Source organism: Somniosus microcephalus, chromosome 1, assembly GCF_052327205.1.
Source record: "Somniosus microcephalus isolate GS21.2 chromosome 1, FLI_Smic_1.0, whole genome shotgun sequence".
In the NCBI taxonomy this organism is placed as follows: domain Eukaryota; kingdom Metazoa; phylum Chordata; class Chondrichthyes; order Squaliformes; family Somniosidae; genus Somniosus; species Somniosus microcephalus.
In genome coordinates, this window is record NC_140987.1 from 422,902,097 (window position 1) to 422,921,588 (window position 19,492).

General features: G+C 44.7%; 1 pseudogene; it reads left to right on the top strand.

Annotated features, from left to right (window-relative positions):
- The first annotated feature begins 16,087 nt into the window (after window positions 1-16,087).
- Window positions 16,088-17,874, top strand: LOC147125241 (uncharacterized; annotated as a pseudogene).
- Window positions 17,875-19,492: the final 1,618 nt, after the last annotated feature.

The following is a 19,492-nucleotide window of genomic DNA, read 5'->3' on the forward strand; positions in this document are numbered from 1 at the left end:
CTGTCCCTAATTCAGTGTTAGTTAGCACTAGTCTCACTCAGATAGGCCACAGGTTGACTGGTGTGGGAAATGGAAAAATGCCAGACTGCTGCAGTCAGAGATGATTATCTGACAATGGACTTTGTGGGGGCAGAGTAGAGGGAGCTTTACTCTGCCTTTAACAGGATTATGCATAATCTGCTGACATTAACATTTGAAATAGAAAGTCCTCTGTTACCCAACATAATATACTTCACCCTGACAAACACAAAATCCACAAAAAAAGTTTACAAAATAATAAAGCAGCTTGTTGAGATGCAGTGCCGAATCTCATTGGAGACCCTAATTTGCTGTATAATGGAGTAATGGGAGATAGGTTTGTGCTAATGATTCCCCACACAACAGGTCCCTGATAAATGGTGACTAAGCCCTTCTTCACGGAAAGGAAGGAAAGCATTAGAGGGAGAGTCAATCTGCGTTTTCTCATATGTTCAATTCAGAACAGCATTGGTGCAAGCATGGGAACAAACTCTTAACTCAGCTTCTTCACAGATAGTGTATGGCTTTATGGATACCAGGGAAGGGGAAAAAAATAATTGAAGGAAAAGGGATCCTCATCTTCACAACATAAATAAGTAAATCCCACTGAGAAGACAGGCGGCTGACAAAGAACATTTCTGCCTTGGGTGTCAAAGTAGGACCTGAGGTAGGTCTACCAATTATTTCTCCTCCCTCTTTTCAAAGCTCATCGACAGTTGTTGTCTACATCTGATCCATCGCGGCATTAGAAAGTCAACACTGAGGAAAGTGAAGCAGAAGTCACTTGCAGCTGCCAGCCTTACTCCTGCCGCTTAGTGCATGGCACAACACAACGCATTGTATCACTGGATCAGGCCTCCTTGAATCTGTCCAACTGTAACAAACCAATTTATTTACTTGATGAGGGTTCCATAATGTTTAAGAATTAAACAATGTCACATGAAATTCTTATAAAATTTACAACTTTACAGTGAATATTGGTGCTTTTGTTCAGAAATAAAGGTTAACAATGTATCCTATGGTGCGGAACCCACATATGGCACTATTCTCAAAATGGCCACATGGTGGGGATGGTGCACACATGTGGTTAGTGTGTTAGCACAAAAGACTCTTGAGGAGGACATGTGGAACAAATGGTGAAGTGCAGTGCACAATTTTCTTGTTTTTTTTGAGCAATCTCAATTCTCATTGTGTTTATAATTCTGTTTATATGCTTTAAGTACAAATAATAATTATCTTTTAAGGTTCACCCATATGTGGCAGCTAATGGTTCTCGCCAACAAAATTAAAACATTTACGCATTTTGTCATTAGTGTGATTTCAAGCCTCTTGTTTATTGAATTGTAAAAATTAGCGGGATGTTACATCTCACTTAGTCATCAAAGGATTATAATCCAATGCAGGCCTAACAAAGCAGTCAATCCTTCACATGTATCCTTTGTTCAACAGCTGTTCTGCAGGTCATCATATAAAACAAGTTGTACAAATACACATGCTTAAATTATATTTGGAGGAATTGTTTAGCATGTTGTCAAACTTAATACTAATGGTTTAGCAGTCTCCCAAACTTCATCTGTTTGAATGAGATTCTACATCTGTTAATGGCCCATTGGCACAGCCACAATGATACACAGATAGACAGATATGGATACACTGTGTAACAAGTCCATGTGGTTTAGTGGGACCGCACATTGGACTTCCAATGTGTACTGTCCATGAAGTGATAAGAGCTATTATTTTTCAAGATTGGAAATTTTCAATTTTGACTGTGTCATCAAAGGGACATGCTGACTGGAGGCTTCCACACTGGGATGGAGAGAAAAACAACAGATTTGTGCAACTGTGCAAATCCAAATAGCTGGTTATAGAGTGTCACTGGCAGAACCTGTGGGCAATTTGTCTACAACAATAACAACAACTTGCATTTATATGCCGCCAGCAACATAGAAAAATATTCCAAGGCATTTTTACCTGTCTATTGGACGAGGAGATGATTCAAGGTTATGGGGATCTAAAATAGGACAAGAAATTTACATTTAAATAAACAGCGAGTGTAAGGAAAAGGGCACCATTTTCTAGTGGACTCCGCTGCCTTATACATTGGCTGTAATGCTTCGTACATTATACATAATGACTGCAGTGTCCCATATATGAATATGCTAAATGCATATCACTTCCTTTGAAGCTTGGAGTGACTGAGGGATCCATGCTTGGCCCATTCTTAATCCAAATGTACTGCGGTTCCTCAGGCTTCCAGTCAAAGTTTACCAAATACAATATGGACCTCATAAGAGCATTTTGAAGTTCAGTCACATGGCATATTCCATATCTGTCCTACCCACCAATGCTGACTGACCTGCTGTGTGTTTGTAGCATTTTCTGTTTTTGTTTCAGATTCCAGCATTTGCAGATTTTTGCTTTTTATTGTTTACGTATTGGTTGGTGCTTGGGAAATAGTTATCCACCCTCATTGTGCAAAATTGAACATAATTTTATTTAAATGTGTAAGAGGTCTCATAGAAGAAAGAAACCAATCTGCAACATGTTTCTTGCATTAAATATCTAAGAGTCTGTGCTGATTAAAGACTCTCATTCAAAACCCATTTGTAAATTAGAATCTGTAATAATATAACAATGCTACATTGTTTCGTGATTCTTATCGGCTTTCTGATTTAATGGATACCATTGTGCTTGGCCTCGTGCTTCAATATTAACATTTCGTAGTTACATTTCCATGCCTGCAGGCTGTTTTTAAAATAAAGAGTCACTTTCATTAAGGCGATTTGTTAGTACAGTACAAGAAATGACTCAAGGGGACAAAGGCCAGAGTTGGAAAATTCTGAAATTAGCTCCAAAATATTTGTGTGTGAAAAGTCTGAAAGTGCTTCATACTTAGATGAGATAAACTGCGGGAAGGAATCCTTTGACTGTGGCCTAAATAGTTACCCCACGTTATTTTTTTCATGAATATTTGTGTTCATGAATATTGGTGTTCATGAAGTTGAAAGACATCACTGCTGAAGATTGGAATATTTTCAACCCTTTATCTGCCCAGGATAGATGCATGGTAAATATCCCTCACTGCCCCAGGTATGCACCCTAACTTCAAGAGAGCAATCCCTATCTAACAGTTGGCATTTTCAGTTCTCCTACTGACGTAGGCACCCTGGGTGATATTTCCCCTCCGTTAAGTATAAACAATCACCCTATATTAATTATTTTTAAGAATCTTTATCAAATTCACTGCCCTAGCTGAGAACATCTAATTCAGCACAATGCAGGAATCCTAAGATACTAGGGTAAAAATTACAGCAGAGCCAAAGTATCACCAGAAGTGCGGCAGGGCAGAATGTCCACCCACCATTTTAGTCTTCCAATGACCCCATTCCAAATCCCGAGTACAAGGTCATTAACATAATAGGGGTAAGTGCCTGTGTTACTAGTGATGCTATCGTGCCCTCCCACTGGCCAGTTGAAATCTTGGAGCAACACCTGCTTTCCAAGAATGGGTGCCACAGGCCAGTCTGGGCCAAAGACTGCAAGCAGTGACAAGCTTCTTTAAAGTTGTTCCCACTTGGCAGGCCCAGAATCAAACACCATTCGATTCTTGAATCTGCTGAGTTTTTCCAGCATTTTCTGTTGTTCTGTTGTTATTTCGGATTTCCAACATCTGCAGTATTTTGCTATCGACCATTCGATTCTTCTAGTTTTTGTAACCATTTAAGTCCTGTTTCGTGCTGCTCTATGTGTGGTCCCAAAATGGCACCTACATCTGCTCTTAGCACATGTAGATACCGGTGGACTTATCAGGGCACTCCCAGGTTAGACTGGTTACGCCCCCAGACATGCCCCAAAACCGCCATCAAGACACAGGAGCGCAGACAGAAGAATTGTTCCCCACCTCCCCATCAGCCAGAATGTGCAGAAGAGAAGGGACGGAAATCCAGTGGTTGTGGGTTCTACTCTAAATTCTAATGCCTCTGCCTCCACTCTCCAAGAAGGAGAGGAATTTTTGGGCTGCTTTATTTAAAAAGTACTGATATATAGATGCAGTGTATTAGAGTACCAGCCTGTGAGGTTATGAAGGTTTGAGGTTTGTGCTGCACAATTCAATCTTTGAGTGAGTTGTCATAGAAATTGAAATGTATGTTCAATTCCCTACTCGCTAAAGCTTCCAATCTCAGCTGCAGCACTGTGGGAAGACACGAAACTAAAGCTAATCACTTCACAGCAAAGAGAAAATCAGAGAAGAGTTGTTCTTGAACCACTTGCACACATTTTCAGAAAGTGGCTATCTCAGAGTGACACTGACAGAGGGCTAAGGTAGCTCAGTCACCCATCCTCTCAGCCACAGTTACCACAGATAGTGGGGAAAACCAGAGAATAAGAAGAAAAATGGGAGGATCTTACCCTCAGGAAGAAAAGAGCTATATTACCACAAAGACATTTTCCTCCATCCAGGTAAGTTACTTTATCCTTGAAAGGTTTCTTGCAAATTATTCTTTAGCTGAGACAGAGCTGACAAGAACATGTGCTCGTCAATCTTAATACCCTGGTTTTCCCCCTTCAGCAAGCATGGGGAATGTAAAATGTCAGAAAATGTGGTCCAAACATAGGCTTGTCATCAGCATTGATTGATTTATTTAAATGAATAAACATATTAATTTTCTATTTTAAGAGACAGCATAGTTCAACTTTAAATTTCAGCCACTCACAAGATACAGCCCAAGTGGTGAAGGCTTGTATGATTTTAACAGGTTATTGGTGGCAGAATTCAACTGATACTGTCGCCAACTTGTATTGGTGAGTACAGTTAAGATACTTTATTGGCCATAGAAAAGTCCAGCAGGAAGGGAAGGTCTTATACATTTCCTTTGTTTTCAGATGGTTAGTGCTGCGCAATTCAATTCAGAGAGCGGCGAGAGCGGACCTGGGTGAGCCGGCGGCGGCAGAGGAGCGGCGGTGATAAAAAGCGCAGCAGAGACCAGGTAGGCCTCAGAGCGGCGAGAGCGGACCTGGATGAGGCGGCGGCGGCAGAGGAGCAGCGGTGATAAAAAGTGCGGCAGAGACCAGGTAGGCCTCAAAGCATACTAATCTCCAATCTCTGAGCTCAGAGGGAGGGAGAGAAGTAAAAAGTAATCGAAGTGTGACGTCACCAGAAAGTGATTGGTTGGTGAGTATTTCTCTCTTTTTAACTTTAACTCTGTGGTTTATAGTTTTTAAGCTCTCTGTGGTGTAGCAGGGACTGTTGGTAAACCAGGGCCCTTAAATATACCATTTAACTGTAGTGTAATTGGTGGGATTGATTTGATTTAATTTAATTTCAATTAATTAAAGGGTAAGTAATGACAGGAGAGCCCGGCCCCATGGTATGCTCCTCCTGTGCTACGTGGGAACTCAGGGACACTTCCTGTGTCTTTGACAACCATGTGTGCAGGAAGTGTGTCCAGCTGCAGGTACTGGCAGACCGCATTGCGGCGCTGGAGCTGCGATTGGATACATACTGGACCATTCGCAATGCTGAGGATGTCATGGATATCACGTTTGAGAAGTTGGTCACACCGCAGGCAAAGGTTGGACAGGCAGAAAGGGAAGGGGTGACCAACAGACAGAGTACTAGGAACAGGCAGGTAGTGCAGGGGTCCCCTGTGGACATCCCCCTCTCAAACAGATACACCACTTTGAGTACTGTTGTGGGGATGGCTTATCAGGGGAAGACAGCAGCAGCCAACTTCCTGGCACCAGGGGTGGCTCTGCTGCACAGGATGGGAGGAAAAAGAGGGGTAGAGCTATAGTAATAGGGGATTCTATTGTAAGGGGAATAGATAGGCATTTCTGCGGCTGCAAACGAGACTCCAGGATGGTGTGTTGCCTCCCTGGTGCAAGGGTCAAGGATGTCTCAGAGCGACTGTAGAACATTTTGGAAGGGGAGGGTGAACAGCCAGTTGTCGTGGTGCAAAAAAGTACCAACGATATAGGTAAAAAATGGGATGAGGTCTTAAAAGCTGAATATAGGGAGTTAGGAGGTAAATTTAAAAATAGGACCTCAAAGGTAGTAATCTCAGGATTGCTACCAGTGCCACGTGCTAGTCAGAGTAGAAATAGAAGGATATTTCAGATGGATACGTGGCTAGAGGAATGGTGCGAGGGGGAGGGATTCAAATTCCTGGGACATTGGAACCGGTTCTGGGGGAGGTGGGACCAGTTCAAACTGGATGGTTTGCACCTGGGCAGGGCCGGGACCGATATCCTAGGGGGAGTGTTTGCTAGTGCTCTGGCGGAGGGTTTAAACTAAAATGGCAGGGGGTTGGGAACCTGAGCAGGGGGACAGAGGAAAGGGAAACAAGGATAAAAACATAAGAAAGGAAGGAGAAAAACAAAAGTGGCAGTCAGAGAAATCTACAGTTTAAATCAAACATGGCCACAGTAAATAATAATTCTAATAGGTCTAAGAGTGTTAAAAAAAGAAGCCTGAAGGCTTTGTGTCTTAATGCGAGGAGCATTCGTAATAAGGTGGATGAATTAGCTGCGCAAATAGAGGTAAATGAATATGATTTGATTGGGATTACCGAAACATGACTCCAGGGTGGCCAAGGCTGGGAACTCAACATCTAGGGGTATTCAATATTCAGGAAAGATAGGCAAAAAGGAAAGGGAGGTGGGGTAGCATTGCTGGTTAAAGCGGGGATTAACACAATTGTAAGGAAGGATATTAGCTCTGATGATGTGGAATCTGTATGGGTAGAACTGAGAAATACCAAGGGGCAGAAAACGTTAGTGGGAGTGGTATATAGACCTCCAAACAGTAATGCGGAGGTTGGGGATGGCATTAAAAGGGAAATTAGAGAAGCACGCAATAAGGGCACAGCAGTCATCATGGGTGACTTTAATCTACATATAGATTGGGCTAACCAAATTAGTAACAATACTGTGGAGGAGGAATTCCTGGAGTGTTTGCGGGATGGTTTCCTGGACCAATATGTCGAGATCAGGCCATCTTAGACTGGGTATTATGTAATGAGAAAGGATTAATTAGCAATCTTGTTGTACAAGGCCCCTTGGGTCGGAGTGATCATAATATGATAGAATTCTTCATTAAGATGGAGAATGAAGTAGTTGACTCAGAGACTAGGGTCCTGAATTTAAATAAAGGAAACTACGATGGTCTGAGGCGCGAGTTGGGTAGGATTGATTGAGGAATGTCACTCAAAGGGTTGATGGTGGATAGGCAATGGTAAACATTCAAAGGCCGCATGGATGAACTACAGAATTTGTTCATCCCAGTTTGGCATAAAAATAAAACAAAAAAGTTGACTCAACCATGGCTAACAAGGGAAATTAGGGTTAGCATAAGATCCAAGGAGAGAACATATAAATTGGCCAGAACATAAGAACATAAGAAATAGGAGCAGGAGTAGGCCAATTGGCCCCTCGAGCCTGCTCCCCCATTCAATAAGATCATGGCTGATCTGATCCTAACCTCAAATCTTCTATCACTCTCCATCCCACCCGAACCCATGTGATCTCCCGGGAGAGGTGAAAAACAAGATAAAAAACCTGTTACGTCCGTGTATAATAAGAAATGGACTGCGGAGAACGGTACAACAGGTGTTTACTCAACGTGGCTCAAACTGCAACTGAACTGTACAGATTACTACTCAGCATTATATACAGGTGTGGTCACTGCCGGTACTACAGTATACATGAGCTGTACAAAGTAGTTCCCCCCTTAAAGGTACATACATTACAATTCCTCCCCTTTTAGATTAACAGCACCATAACACTCATTTAACAATTCAATATCAAACTAAATAAAATTAACACTTTTAACATGCAACATTAGCTGAAAATCATCTATTTATAAATTCAGTCTTTGGGGAGGCTTCCTGATCCTTTCTGGATAACGCCTTTCCCGAGTGTCTTGCTCTTGGTGCGGAGGCGATTCTGGCCCCCTGTCGTCGGTTGGTTCATCAGCTTCCGATGCTACTGTTTCTGGGGTAGATGCGACCTGTACGTCGGGTTCATCACCAGGTACGTATGGGCGAGGCATGGGGTTGACTTGTTCCTGTGACTCTAGTATCTGGTCAGCATGGCGTCTCACGATGCTCTCCCCAACGTCCACTCTGTACATTAGTGGGCCCTGCCGTGTGCATATCGTTCCTGGCTGCCATTTTTCTGTTCGGTAGTCGCGGGCCAAGACTGGTTGCCCTACATTGAAGCTCCTTGTTGGCTTCTCATGGATGTGCTGGAATTGCTTACTCTCAACATCTCTTCGTACGTTTGGTCTGAGCAAATCCAGGCAAGATCTTAACCTTCGGTTAAAGAACATCATGGCCGGGGCCTGGTTGGTGACTGCATGTGTCGCATTCCGGTAGGCGAACAGGAAATTGTCCACCTTGTGCTGCAGCGGAATGTTGTCATTGTACATAGCCTTTATTGCCTTCTTAAAGGTTTGTACGAACCTCTCAGTCAATCCATTTGTGGCTGGATGATACGGGGCGGATGTGTAATGCCTTACCCCATTCTTTTTCAAGAACCTCCGGAACTCTTCGGACACAAACTGTGATCTGTTGTCGGAGCAAATTTGTTCTGGCAAGCCATTCCTGGCAAAAATGGTCCGTAGGACTGCAATAGTTTTCTCTGTGGTGGTGGAGGACATTTTGATGACCTCAGGCCATTTTGAGTGCGCATCCATGGCCATTAAAAACATTGAGTCCATGAATGGACCAGCAAAATCAATATGCACCCATTGCCATGGAGATGAGGGCCACTCCCATGGGTGTAGAGGGGCCTGTGGTGGTGCATTTTGGACTTTCTGGCATCCTGAGCAGCTCTTGGTCAGGTCCTCGATTTGTTTATCGATTCCCGGCCACCACACATAAGCCCTGGCTAGGCTTTTCATTTTTACCCCTCCCAGATGACCCTCATGAAGCTCATTGAGCACTCTATCACTTAACTTGGGTGGAATTACCACTCAGGACCCACACATCAAGGTCCCCCGGCACACTGACAGCTGTTCTCTCCTTGTTGAGAATGCTGGCAACAGTGAGTCGCCATGTGCTGGCCACCCCTTCACCGTCAAATCATATACCCGAGACAGTGTCGGGTCATTTCAGGTTTCCTTTTCGATACAAGCGTTAGTTACCGGTAGGTATTCAACTATAGTCGAATGGAATATTTCGACAGGATCCACTGCTGGTGCTTCCTCCGCAGTAGGCAGTGGCAGGCGTGATAGCCCATCAGCATTTCCATGCTGTTTCGTGCCCTTATATTCAATCTCATAGTGGTGCGCCCCTAGACAAAGTGACCATCTTTGTAGTCGTTGCGCAGTCATCACCGGAACGCCCTTCTTCGGATTAAAAATGGAGACAAGAGGCTGGTGATCAGTCAGCAAGGTGAATTTCTGCCCGTGCAGATAGTGATTGAACTTTTTCACTCCCCACACTAGGCTGAGGGCCTCCCTGTCAATCTGGGCATAGTTACGCTCGGCTGAGGTTAGTGATCGTGACGCAAAGGCTATTGGCCTCTCTGAGCCGTCCGAGAATTTGTGCGACAGCACCGCTCCAATGCCGTAGGGTGACGCATCACATGCCAACCGAATTGGTAATGCTGGGTTGTAATGGGCCAATACCTCTTTCGATGTGATTAGTGTTTTGCTCTTCTGGAAAGCTCGTCTACATTCGTCACTGCACTTCCATGGCACCCCAGTTTGCAGTAGGGTGTTCAGTGGGTGTAGTATTGTAGACAAATTTGGCAAGAACTTATGGTAGTAGTTTACCAGCCCGAGGAACGACCTCAGTTGTGACACATTTTCCGGTGCTGGAGCCTTGACTACTGCCTCAATCTTCTCTGGGGACTTATGTAACCCCTCTTTATCGATAACGTGGCCACAATACGAGATTTGTTTTCTAAAAAACTCGCATTTGGGGCAGTTAGCTTGGAGCCCATATTCCTGCAATCTAGTGAGCACCTGCTCCAGGTTGGCAAGGTGATCACTGTCATTTTTGCCCGTGACCAGGATGTCGTCCAAATAACACTGGGTCCCTGGGATCCCTTGCAGGACTTGTTCCATTGCCCTCTGCCAAATAGCCAGAGCTGATGCTACCCCGAATACCAGCCGGTTGTATTGGTAGACACCTTTATGGGTGTTGATTGTGAGGTATTTTTTGATGCTTCTTCTACCTCCATTTGCAGATACGCCTGGGCCAGATCAATTTTAGTGAAGCGTTTCCCTCCAGATAGCGAGGCGAAAATATCTTCAATCCGCGGAAGTGGATATTGTACGGTGTGAAGGACCGGGTTCACTGTTACCTTAAAGTCCCCACAGATGCGAACCTTCTTTGGTTCCCCAGGCGTGCTGCTCAACGACTTTTTCATCACAGGGATGATGGGTGTAGCCCACTCGCTCCAGTCTACCTTGGACAGTACACCTGAACGTTCCAGACTCTCCAGCTCTGCTTCGACGGCTGGGCGGATCACATAAGGTACTGGTCTGGCCTTAAAAAATTTTGGCCTTGCGTTTTCTTCAATTTTAATCGTCGCTGTCATGCCTTTTAGTGTTCCGAGTCCTTGCTGGAACACTTCTTTCACGTCGGTTAGGATCTTTGACAGTCGCCCAGGTGTGACGTCGTCATCCTTTTTGCCAGCCACAGTCAGTGCCTGTATGGAATGCCAATCCAGTTGTATTTTCCGGATCCATTCACGTCCCAGTAATGGTGGTCCTCCATCTTGCAATACATACAGGTCTAGTTTTGGTGTTTCCTTACCGTTATATATAACGGGCACCCTTATTTTTCCTTTGGGGTAGACTTTTTGCCCCATGTACGTCTTCAAAATAATTTTTGTGTCTCTCAAGGGTATGTGTGAGAATAGCCGCTCGTAGTCCCATCGGTTTATGACCATTAGAGCTGATCCTGTGTCCAGTTCCATCTTTACCTGGACTCCTGCTATCTTGAGAGTGACCCAAATGGTTCGGTGATCCTCCGTTGTGATCACATTATGTAGTTTCAGACAACTCAGTTCCCTGCTTTCGGAGTTGTTATCACTCTTTTGTTCGTCTGAACTATTCTCCGTTATCTTATGTACCTTCTTGTACTTCCCTTTGGTCGGTTTCTTATTGCTGGTTTTCTTTCCCGACCTGCAGACTCGTGCTATGTGTCCTACTTTTCCACACTGTCTGCACACTTTGTCTTTGAACCAGCAATCATTCTGGTCGTGTGTTGTTCTGCCGCAGCAATAGCACTTCTCTGTTCCATATGACATTTCGTTTGTGCCATATTCTTGCGGTCTCTGTTGTATCTCTGCAGCGCCCCGTGCTGCTGCTTCATATGATACCGCAATGCTGAAAGCCTTTTCCACCGTAAGGTCCTTTTCAGATAAAAGCCGTTTCTGGGTTCCTTCACTTTGAAGCCCACACACAAACTTGTTCCTTAAGGTATCTGCCAGTCCCGCTCCAAACTGGCAGTGTTTTGATAGTTTGCGCAGTTCTGTTAAATAATCAGCATTGCTTTCATCCTTATGCTGGTTCCGTTTGTGAAACTTGAATCTTTCTGCTATCAGCAGCGGTGTGGGGTTTAAATGTTCCTTTAGTATCGTTACTATGTCTTCAGAACTCTTTTCCATTGGCTTCGTTGGGGTTATTGATTTCGTAATAAATCATACGTCTTTGCACCCATTAAATTTAACAATACCGACGCTTTCTTGTCATCTAACACCTCATTTGCCTTGCAGTACACCTCTATTCATTCGACATATGTAGTCCAATCTTCGACTTCATTGTCAAATGCAGTGATACTGCCACTCTTCGGCATTTTGGGTGTGGTTTAAAATGGCGTCTCCCAATGGCTTAAAATGGCGTCTCCCACGCTTTCCTTCCTCCCCCGCTGCTGCCGACGCCGCTCCCGGCGGTTCTCGTGGCAATGGCGGCACCCTGTAGGTTTCTGCGCGTCTCTCTCTCCCTCTCTCCGATGCTGCTCGGCCCCTGAACAGCGGCTGCGCCCCGTGCGCTCTGCCCTCTCGCTCTCTCCCCATCGACGCTGCTCGGCCCTTTGCTGCCGCTTGGTCGGGCTCTAACCCGCCGCCGTCCAGGAAGGGTCTGCGCACTACCTGTTGCCAGCCCGTTTCGCTGGACCACCTCGACTGGAAAGCCAAGCCTGGCTCTTGACTGCCTCCCCCGCAATTCTCGAGTCTCTGCTGGATGACTGGGTGGTTGCCCATGGTCGACGCCCGAGTCTCTGGCCTTTACCTCCAATCCACTGATCTCCAGGAACGAATCCCCGGGAGGTGATGCAGAGTTGCTGGTAGGTTCGAACCTGCCTCGTCGCCAATGTTACGTCCGTGTATAATAAGAAACGGACTGCGGAGAACGGTACAACAGGTGTTTACTCAACATGGCTCAAACTGCAACTGAAATGTACAGATTACTACTCAGCGTTATATACAGGTGTGGTCACTGCCGGTGCTACAGTATACATGAGCTGTACAAAGTAGTTCCCCCCTTAAAGGTACATACATTACAAAACCCAATGGCCAATTTGGGAGAAAAAATCTGGGAAATTCCTCTCTGACCCGTCTAGGCGATCGAAACTCTTCCAGGAGATCACTCTGTCCCTATATTTTCTACAGTACTTACCTTCTGTAAAGGCGATCTCCACCCCAGCCAGGAACAGGAATAAAACCATCTCCTGAAATCTAACACAGAATTAGAATAGAAGAAGTAGGAGCAGAACCAGGCTACACGGCCCCTGGGCCCGCTCCACTACCCACAGGGCCATGACCATTCCGAACCTAGACTCATGTCCAATTTCCTGCCCGCTCCCCGTAACCCTTAATTCCCTTTACTTCTAGGAAACTATCTATTTCTGTTTTAAATTTATTTAATGATGTAGCTTCCACAGCTTTCTGGGGCAGCAAATTCCACAAACCTACCACCCTCTGAGTGAAGAAGTTTCTCCTCATCTCAGTTTTGAAAGAGCAGCCCCTTATTTTAAGATTATGCCCCCTAGTTCTAGTTTCACCCATCATTGGGAACATCCTCACTGCATCCACCCGATCAAGCCCCTTCACAATCTTATATGTTTCAATAGGATCGCCTCTCATTCTTCTGAACTCCAATGAGTAGAGTCCCAATCTACTCAACCTCTCCTCATATGACCACCCCCTCATCCCCGGGATTAACCGAGTGAACCTTCTTTGTACTGACTCGAGAGCAAGTATGTCTTTTCTTAAGTATGGACACCAAAACTGTATGCAGTATTCCAGGTGCAGTCTCACCAATACCTTGTATAACTGCAGCAATACCTCCCTATTTTTATATTCTATCCCCCTAGCAATAAAAGCCAACATTCCATTGGCCTTCTTGACCACTTGCTGCACCTGCATGCTAACTAGAAAAAGCAGTAAACCTGAGGATTGGGAACAGTTTAGGATTCAACAAAGGAGGACAAAGGGATTAATTAAGAAGGGGAAAATAGAATATGAGAGTAAGCTTTCAGGGAACATAAAAACTGACTGTAAAAGCTTTTATAGATATGTGAAGAGAAAAAGATTGGTGAAGTCAAGCATAGGTGCCTTGCAGTCAGAAGCAGGGGAATTTATAATGGTGAACAAAGAAATGGCAGACCAATTAAATAAATATTTTGGTTCTGTCTTCACAAAGGAGGATACAAATAACCTCCCAGAGATGTTGGGGAACATAGGGTCTGATGAAAGGGAGGAACTGAAAGAAATCAGTATTTGTAGGGAAATGATGTCAGGGAAATTGATGGGATTGAAGGCCGATAAATCCCCAGGGCCTGATAATCTACATCCTATGGTACTTAAGGAAGTGGCCCTAGAAATAGTAGATGCATTGCTGATCATCTTCCAACATTCGATGGAATCTGGAACAGTACCCATGGATTGGAGGGTAGCTAATGTTACCCCACTATTCAAAAAAGGTGGTAGAGAGAAAATGGGGAATTACAGACTGGTAAGCCTGACATCGGTAGTGGGGAAAATGCTAGAGTCCATTATAAAAGATGTAATAGCAGAGCACTTGCAAAACAGTGACAGGATCGGACAAAGTCAACATGGATTTACAAAAGGTAAATCGTGCTTGCCTAATCTACTGGAATTTTTTGAGGATGTAACTGGTAAAATAGATAAGGGAGAACCAGTGGATGTGGTGCATTTGGACTTTCAGAAGGCTTTCGATAAGGTCCCGCATAAGAGATTAGCGTGTAAAGTTAAGGCACATGGGATTGGGGGCAAGGTATTGACTTGGATAGAGAACTGGTTGGCAGACAGAAAGCAAAGAGTTGGAATAAACAGGTCTTTTTACGAGTGGCAGGCAGAGACTAGTGGGGTACCACAGGGGTCGGTCCTTGGACCCCAGCTATTCACAATATATATTAATGATGATCTAGACAAGGGAACTAGATGTAATATCTCCAAATTTGCAGACGACACAAAGCTGGGTGGGCGTGTGTGCTGTGAGGAGGATGCCGAGAAACTCCAAGATGATTTGGATAGGTTGGGTGATTGGGCAGAAGCATGGCAGATGCAATATAATGTGGATAAATGTGAGGTTATCCACTTTGGTGGCAAAAACAGGAAGGCAGATTATTATCTGAATGGCAATAGATTGGGAGAAGGGGAAGTGCAACGAGACCTGGGTGTCCTTGTGCACCAGTCGCTGAAGGTAAGCGTGCAGGTGCAGCAGGCGGTTAAGAAGGCAAATGGTATGTTGGCCTTCGTAGCGAGAGGATTTGAGTACAGGAAAAAGGATGTCTTGCTCCAGTTGCACAGGGCCTTGGTGAGACCACATCTTGAGTATTGTGTGCAGTTCTGGTCGCCTTATCTGAGGAAGGATGTTCTTGCCATGGAAGGAGTTCAGTGAAGATTCACCAGGCTGATACCTGGGATGGCAGGAATGACGTATGAGTTGAGATTGGGTCGATTGGACTTGTACTCGCTGGAATTTAGAAGAATGAGAGGGGATCTCATCGAAACTTATAAAATTCTGACAGGACTCGACAGACTAGATGCAGGAAGGATGTTCCTGATGGTCGGGGAGTCCAGAACCAGGGGTCACAGTCTAAGGATAAGGGGCAGGCCATTTAGGACAGAGATGAGGAGGAATTTCTTCACCCAGAGAGTGGTGAACCTGTGGAATTCTCTACCACAGAAGGCAGTAGAGGCCAATTCATTAAATATATTCAAGAAGGAGTTGGATATATTTCTTAAGGCTAAAGGGATCAAGGGGTATGGGGAGAAAGCAGGGACCGGGTACTGAATTTGGATGATCAGCCATGATCGCATTGAATGGCGGAGCAGGCTCGAGGGGCCGAATGGCCTACTCCTGCTCTTATCTTCTATGTTTCTATGTTTCAATCTTTGAGTGAGCTGTCTGGAAATGCTAATAATGTAAATGGGTTACCAAGTATATTTTTTTTAAACTGTAATCCTGTTTCTTCATTATGTCTGTGTTTATGATGTGGGAGAAAGAGAAAATATCATGGAAGTCCACCCCTGTTCACCACAAATGTCTACTGGGTGCAGTGCTGATCATAATTTCCATTATCAAACAGTTAAGAGTATCCAAGGAAGATAATGTGAAGTGTAGCAAACTCTATGCATGCTATCCTACTTTCTTTGTACAACCTAAGATGCAATACTGATTTTTTCCCACCTCAAAAGAATGAAACCTGTATGGACCCTGTCAGGATCTTCAGGACCTGCATCTAGTGCTCAACTGACTGAGCTATTTTATAATGTGGAGAGAGCAGTTATTAAGGTTTTCAATGAATTGTTATCATTGTGATCCCACCCATATGGTACCCCTGTCTGCCTTTGCATTTGGCAGTTGGTGAAACAAGGGCTGATTCTGTGGCCTACAAAACACAGGAGTTGATTTTCCGTTTTACCATAATGGCTTCTGCCTGTCCCATGCCTTATCTGTACTCTGATTTGAAGTGTGAAATTGTAATTAGTGAATTATACCCTGTTTCTAAAGCACCCAACTAGTCTCTCTCATAACCAACAATGAAGCAAAAACTAATATTTATTTTCCATGCCTATGTAGAGTAAGATGGCACATAATGCCTGTGAGCGTTTTATGACTGGTGGTGGTGTGGCCTTTCTGAAGGAGATGAGTGAGCAGGAAGAAAGGGATAGTCAGCTGATGGGCATCAGTAGCAGTTCAGTGTCTGGTGCCCAATCAGGAATTGTAGTGAGGAAAGGTGAGTGTCGCATTGTTGCTTTGGCCAACTGCATGCTTAAAGCAAGTTTGTTGGCTGTAAGGTCTGAAAAGAGGATAAAATGATAAAGGTGTACGCGCACCATATGAGCTTCTGTGATGTGCCAGATGAACATGCTTCACCATTGTAAATGTTTATTTTTCCCTTCCCACAGGTGGACAGCTGTCTTTTGACGCATGGGCTCCAGATGGCGGTGAGTCAGCAGCTGCAGAGGGTGTTGACACAGGGCCTGGAGAGGGTGTTGAGGCAGGGGTAGCAGAGGTAGTTGACATGGTAAGTGAGGCGGAGGAGGAGGAAGAATGGGAGTGGCCTCCAGAGGAAGAGGAGGGTGTGCACCCCGGGTGGGAGGGCAGGCGAAGTGGCGTCGGCACTCCTGCCCCCACATTGCACCTTCAGGGTGATGATGTGACTTGACCGCAATGAACCTCAGATCACCGCCTCTCCAACTCCTGGCCCCTCTGGCTCTGTGCGAGACACACGTGACTGCCCTCTCACAGGCAGCCACCGGGAGTATGCCGCGGAGCCACTGGGAAGAAATGTGATAGATGTGTCCAACCTGTCGGGGGCTGAGGGACCTCCAATAGTTGTAGTTGATGCGCCCCAGTCAGCAGTAAGACAGGGAAGACATCAGCCCCATGTTGATAGTGAGCTGGAAGAAGACTTCATTATTGAAGGAGTGAGGCAAAGATTGGTGGATCAGCATAACAAGCACCTTGATTCTCTTGCCTCCATGAGACAGCAGATGAAGGACTTTTGAATTAATCTGTTTAATCAGTAGGCCATAAATACCCAGACCATTATTGATCAGTTGGCCCTTATTAATCAGACCATGTGTACTCAGTTTGCCCTTTCTATAAAGACCATTAGTGATCAGTTGTCCCTTATTAATCAGATAAATTTAAATAATTTTGCCCATATGGATGATAATTTAAGTCACCTTAGCCAGGCACTTATACAAGTATTTGAGTTGCATAGATCAAGTTCGGCTGTCATACATATGACGCCCATGGAACCCCCTTTGCCGGCTTCCAACACAGACACAGTGCAGGCCCACGAGTCAGCAGCTGCGCCTCTAACGGATGCAACTTCTAATTTCACCTTTGAGCAGCAGCACCCAGCTATGAGTTACTTGCTGATGGGCAACAGATAACACACAGAGGTCATGCCCTTGGCACAAGAGGGGGTCAGGTCACGGGGAAGGGCAAGGCGCAGGAGGCAATAGGGCGCGGCCTCTTGCAGAATCTACCTCCTTTTAATCACACCTTTTGTCACAGCGACCCTAAGGCACGGATGCAAGGGGGCTATGTCTGTTTCTTTATTGATGTTTGCTGCTCTTGAAATATTGGTGTTGTGTTATTTATGAATGAATGTTTCTATTATAATTGATTTCGTTTCTGTTGTACTTAAGTTATAGTCTGAAGTCAGTTTAAACTATTTAAAAAATGTTATTAGCATCAACCATTTTAACATCACAACTGTTTACATAGTAGCAAATAGCTAGTTAACTCAATTTGTCTTTCAAGTCTTGCACTAAGCACCTCAGTGTTTATGTAAAGTTTATCAATAACTACCTCCAAAAGTTTTGCAATGAGTATTTGCTGCTACAATAAAAGTTCACTGTTTCACTTTCAATCTTGCCTGTTCTTTTGTGTGCCTTCCTGGGGAGGGGGTGGGCGGAGGCATCTTGCCACTCTCATCACTGTCCAACTGCACGAGCCACCAGCTGCTCTCTAGCCACACTGCCCGTTGCAGCTGTGGCTTCCTCGGGTGGCCCCAGCATGGCCCCAGCAACATCCATGTTGGGATCCTCCATGTCATCCATTTCCGCTGGACTCTCGTCTGCCGGGTTAAGGGTCAGTCCTTCCCGCAGGGCAAAGTTGTGCAATATGTAACAGACCACCACAACCCTCGCCACTTTCTCGGGTGAGTACTGCAAAGTCCCCCCCGGCCTTCCAGGCTCCGGAAGCGTGATTTCAGCACCCCGATTGTCCTCTCCACCACTTGGTGCATGCACACTTGTGCACAGTTGTATCTTTCCTGTGCTTCACTATTGGTCCTGCGGTCTTCTTCTTCTTAGGCAGTCCCTCAGACAAATAGACAGAGATAAGATCACTGATAGCCCGGAATTTGCAGTCAGCGACGGAGCGACAGCGATCGCCACTGACCAAGGTGAAAGCTGCCCACAAAGATCTCATGATCTCTGTGGTGAAAACTTAAGCTTTCTCGATATTAAATTGATTGTAGTGCTGTCAATAGGGTATCCCCAATGTGATGCAGCGGTGACATCATCAAGCTGTCTAAGCACGTTGAAGAATTCTCACAGACAGCAAACCAGGAAATAAAAAGCAGCTTTTATTTTTCACTATTTTTTTTTTTACAGAGAGCGAAATGAAGATTGGGACATACACATGGGGTTAAGATAGAAGCTGAAAATCATAAACAAAATTTAATAAAATAAAAATTTATATTTTTGATACTTTAAAAATCTAGTCATAATGGAAAAACTTGACATTCCACAAATATAAAATTAGTTTTACAGGTCCAGAACGGTTGTCCAGCAGTCAATATGCCATTACAACCCCAGTTACACCTAATACAACAAGGCTTAATTTTTAATGGGAAGTTTAACAGCACAATTAGAGCGGAAAAGCTTAAGTGTCCAACTGATTTCACTGATTACCGGCTATGGGGAGTTCCACAGCGCAGCTTGTTTCAGAGCAGTGAATGACTGACTGCAACTTATGGATTTCCGCATTTAGATGCACATGCGCTAAATCCTGAAGTTCGGTCAGTTTCAGAGGGGTAATGACAGTGTACGCTGACAGTTCGCCGGCAATATCCACCGCAAAATCCGGTCCATTGTGTTTTATCCCAGATTATACAATCTTGTGACAATTCAGATGAATGTAGCTCTTTAAAGGAATACTATGCCAATTGCTTTCAGCAACAATCCGTGATCAGTAATCAGGGAAAAAATTTCTGCTGCAATTTTAAGTTGAATGGCGAAAAAAAATCTCACTACACACTCTGCAACATGAGATACATCCAGTGGAACAGAAACAAAAGACTGGTAGTTCAGGAGCCACAAAACAGATGCATCTTCTTTGCTAGTGGGACATAGAAGCCCACAGGAGACGTTCAGGAGACATGCCACATCCTTCACGCCCAAAGGGAGACATTTCAGTATTTCTGTCCTATAAATAGCATTGCACACTGACAATGCCACAATGTGTAAC